Source organism: Camelus ferus, chromosome 14, assembly GCF_009834535.1.
Source record: "Camelus ferus isolate YT-003-E chromosome 14, BCGSAC_Cfer_1.0, whole genome shotgun sequence".
NCBI classification, from domain to species: Eukaryota; Metazoa; Chordata; class Mammalia; order Artiodactyla; family Camelidae; genus Camelus; species Camelus ferus.
In genome coordinates this window covers 66,888,576-66,893,427 of record NC_045709.1, presented here as the reverse complement: position 1 = coordinate 66,893,427, position 4,852 = coordinate 66,888,576, and the positions used below count along the sequence as shown (strand labels likewise).

The following is a 4,852-nucleotide window of genomic DNA, read 5'->3' as shown; positions in this document are numbered from 1 at the left end:
GCTTTTGGACCTTCTTCTTAATGGTCTTTTGGGAAACTAAAGAAAGCTAAAATCAAGAACAATATCATAAGCGAGGAGGGTATAACTCAAGTGGTAGAGCACATGCCTAGCCCGCATGAAGTCCTGGGTTCAGTTCCCAGTACCTCCACTGAAGAAATAAATAAATAAGTAAAATATCTAATTACCTCCCACCTATTTAAAAAAAAAAAAAGTCTAAAAAAAAAATCATAGGAAGAGCTTGGCAGATAACTAACTCAGGGAAAGCAAGACTACCTTGCCTTAGGCTGGATTAAGAAGAAAGGAAGGGGTTGCTCTCAGAGAAGGTCAAGACTTGGAAAGTGGCACCAGGCCTGGTGAGTCTGAGAAGAGTCAGTAGTGAGAAACCTTCCCATCAATACTTCCTTGCCCAGAGCCAGGGAGACGGGAGAATCCCAGCCAGTATCTTTATACCATTGTTTAACATTTTAGCAAGCATATCACACAGCCTACACTGGACAATCATATCATTTCTTCTCCTTATCACTGTTGGAAGTCAGATCTCCATCTGCAGCTGTCTGAAATGGGTTTGGAGATCTAAATAAGGAAGTAGCTTGACTTTGCCTCAAAAATGCTATGTTCCAACCTATACTGCTTTGTGTTGGCCATTCTGTCTTCCCAAAGTCTTAGGACACTCATTAATTCCTACTCAACAGAATTGGAAATCTGGACATCAAAATATCCTGAAGAAAAAAATGTAGCATCACATTTAAGAATGAGAGATCTGGACTCAGAGGGATCTTGGTTCACATCTTGTCTTCTTAATCTCTGCCTAACTACACATCTCCAAAAGCATCATTCATGCTAACTGTATGATAACTGAACATATTAAGATTACTCTGGTCTAAAAAGAAAAAAAAAAAAAACACTGCATTTAGTTCCATCAACAGTATGATTGGACAGTGATTAAATATTTACAATTCAGTCTGGATTTTGCCACCAAAACGATGCTGAAGCTGTGCCTGTGGCAGCTCTGTTTGGCCAGCTCTGGACCATACCTGTGTGCTGCAGGTAGATCAAGGAAGCACCATAAAAAATTATCTTCTTGTAACATAATTTCTTGTGTTGCACTGATGGTCTATGTAATTACTGTCTTCAGATTTGTACCTGGTTCTAAAATGGACATTTCTTCTTCTTCACTGTCTGAGAGTAATATGGGGGCCTCTTGGCTTCCAATATTAGCGACTTCTACGTCAGTGTCCATTTTTATACTATCGAGAATGAGAAGTTCATCACTGCCACCTTCATCCTACTCTTCTTCCTCAGAGTCTTCAAGATCAACCCAGAACTTTTCTATTCCCTCTCCAATTTGGGCAGTTCCAGGAGTCTACAGCATAGGTTTAGAAACAACGTCTGAAGGAGGGTCAGCTTCTGAAATGATTTCTTCTGCTTTCTCCTCTACATAGGGGGTATCAATAGGAACCTTTTCCATTTTATATTCCCTTATAACTTGATTTGCTATAGACTCTGCGAAGCCAAACTTTCTACCTTCTTTCCCAACTTTCTGGTCGTTCTCCTAAACTCTCTGTATTAGTGCTGTAATGTCCACTACTTTCACACCAGCTATTTTATTTTCTATACGACTCCGATTTTCCAAATAGGAAAATTTCTCAGTGATGCATTCTTATCAAATGAGAATTCAGGTTTGGTGAAGGAACTCATAGGATTCTACTCAAATGGGAAATCTTATTGTAATATCTTATATGTTTTAATATAAGTCAATAGGAGTGTTAACACCCCCAAAGACATGGGAATCAATGAAAAGGGGCAGAGGTGTAACCGAAACCTAACTCTAGAGGAAGGATTCAGGGAAACAAGCCTTAAAGTCTTAAGTCAGCACTACTTCCTGTATTTTTATTACAAGCTTTGGGACAGTCATGTCAAAATAACAATTTGGATATCTGCTTCTGTTGGAGAATTTCCTCAGACAAAGTAAAGGATCTCTTGGCACCTCCCTCTTCCTCTCTCTACTCCTTGGTACAAGGCTGCATAAATGAACAGTGCTGTGAGAAGGCAGGGCACCAAACAGGAAACAATCATCTTTTATGGACTCCAAGACATATTTTTACTTGTTAATATTTATGAAATCTGACTGCATCCCACAATTGACAGTATCCATAAATTAAATGACTGGGCATTATCTTTCTTGAGGGCACATTAAGCACTTTGCACATTACAGTGGGTGGCATCTTCGATTTGATGAAACTGCCCTTTGGCTGGTGAAGGGAGGGATTAGTGCTCTATGATCACTTACAGGAGATCATGACCCAGAATCTGAGAAAAGCAGTGTGATTACCAACAGTAAGGATTCTGAATTTTGAGATGTGACAAACACGAATGAATAATGAAAGGAGCACTAACTCTGGAATTTGAGAGAACTAAAACCATAGGGCCTAGATCCAAACACCTATTAGCGTTATGACAAAGGAAAGTTGTTTTAACTTTCCTGTTTCACTTTTACTCCTATAAACTGGGATGACAAAAATCAAAGGGCTACTGTGGGCTATAGATAGATAAGCCCACCCTGTAAAGTCCATTACATTTTCTAATAAATTATTATTTTTTCAAATAATTATGATGCCACTGTTTTAAGATAATTAGAAGAGTAGTGTTAGTGTTTGTGCTTCTTTTTCTCTATTTATAGAGTGAAAACGGCTGTGGTTCCATTTGCTCTTTTACTCTATACTACATTGTTAATGATGCTCCACGGAGATGTCTTCCTGAAACAATGTTTATTTCCTCTAAATGTATATAATTGTTCTTTTTGTTGCCTTACTTTCAGTATAACCACTGTAACCCCATGATTTTTTCTGGCCAATGATTTTTGTTGAAAGCAAGGTTACCTGAACTGAACTTGGTTTAATTGATTTGTTCAATGGAAACACTAAGAATAGCATTTGAAAGGTTTAAATTCGTCTAAAACTAGTTACAGGAGCTAAGGGATGAAATAATGCCACAATCAAGGCCCTACCTGTCAAAGCAACTCCATTGGAGAATTCTTTTAAATAAATTCCATTTTTGGAATTCAAGACTACAGAAGCTTCTAAATGACAATTTTCATTTCATCTCAAGTGCCAAGGTGTTTCTGTCCTGTTCTATATGTATCACAATATTAAAGAAAATAACCAACATCCATGTAATGGCAAATGAAATTAATGATTCAGACAATTATAAAAAGAACACTGAGCTATTAAAATTAGTGTGATCTTTAAGAAATTTCAGCCCAGCAGTATTAATGCTATTAAAAATAGCAAGATCATAACAAGTAGTCATTAGAATTTGCATACGTGAGTGAGAATGTTCTTAATTACAAATTACATTCTCTAAATTATTTAGAAGCTGTAAATCAGCACAACAAAGAATAACAAGTTTAAGGAGTAAAGTGTTTTTGGGGATTTTCTGATGCAAATGATGGAGACAACAACAGCAAAAAAAAACCTGCCTTTTTTCAAATTAAATATTTTATTTGGATAAAATATTATGACAGCAAATATAAAAGTTTTTAAAATTCAGTGATACCTCCATTAATCTGGACTTCTGTTTTCAGGAAACCTCAAGTGTTTTTGAAACAAAAGTGAGTCAGACTGAGTCCAGGGATTTCCAAAGTAACAGGTATAAAGTTCTGTCTTTAAGTCAATCATTTAACAATTATTTGGCAAATATTTATTTTCTGGGAGTCCCTGTGTAAAATGTTACAAAAATTTTGATGGACAGTTCTTGAGAAAACTTCCCTATCCAGGAAGATGCAGTAGACCAAATTTTCTCTATTCTTCCCACCAAGGAAAACTAAAAGTCCTAGATATTACATATAAAACAAACTTAAGATGACCCTGAAACTGGGCAGGATAAGTCAAGGGACCCAAGGGAAGATGGGAGTGTGTTTCCTAGGTTCTTCCGTGACTTCATGTATCCCAGACTGTTCACGAAGAAGCTGGTGACCTGGAACTGCCAGCAGATGCCGACAAAAATCCCCAAGAAAAGCCTGTTCTCTGTGGCCAAAAGACCAGGAAACAGACAGCCTAGCAAAACAGAAAACTTTTTTGGATGACAACTACTTTATCCCAATCAAACACCATAGACCAAATTGGAACTCCACCCTAGCAAAGGCCAGGTAGTGAGCCTAGAATTCCACCCTTGCCAGGCTGTAGCAAGATGACCCAACTTACCTGCCAGGGTGGTGTCAGAGAAGACTGAGTGAGGAGCTAGAACTTGCGTCCCAGCTTGGAGTAGAAAGCTTACCATCCCTGGTGCAAGTGGAGTCCAGCAGGGAGCAGTGAGGAGATGCTCTCCCAGCCAAGGAGTGTATCAGCAGATGCCTAGTGGGAGGGTCTGAATTCACACTGCAGCCCAGCTTGTCATAAAGATTCTCTCATTTCTGGGTATTAAAGAAGGCTGCGTGGAGTACCCAGAACTCCACCCCACCTGGCAGTAACAAGTAGCACCCTACCACCTTCTACCCATCAGACAATACCAGAGGAAGCCTGAAGAAACACAAGACTTAAATGAGATCTGGAGTTTTATAATACTGAAAATGTTCAGATTTCACTGGACTATAACTCATTGTGCCATCAACCAGGAAGATCTCAAACTGAATGAAAAAAGACACCAAGAGACTCCAAGATGCTGCAGATGTTAGAATTATATGACCAGAATTTTAAAGCACTCATAAAAATGCTTAAATGATCACTACATATATTTTTGAAACAAATGGAAAAAGAGGAAACCTCAGCAGAGAAATAGAATATGTAAAGATGAACCAATTGGCCATTTTAGAACTAAAAATTATGATAGCTGAAATTAAAATAACTCAGTGGAT

General features: G+C 38.1%; 1 pseudogene; it reads right to left on the bottom strand.

Annotated features, from left to right (window-relative positions):
* Nucleotides 1-919: 919 nt before the first annotated feature.
* Nucleotides 920-4,278, bottom strand: LOC102504625 (annotated as a pseudogene).
* Between the last annotated feature and the right edge of the window lie 574 nt (nucleotides 4,279-4,852).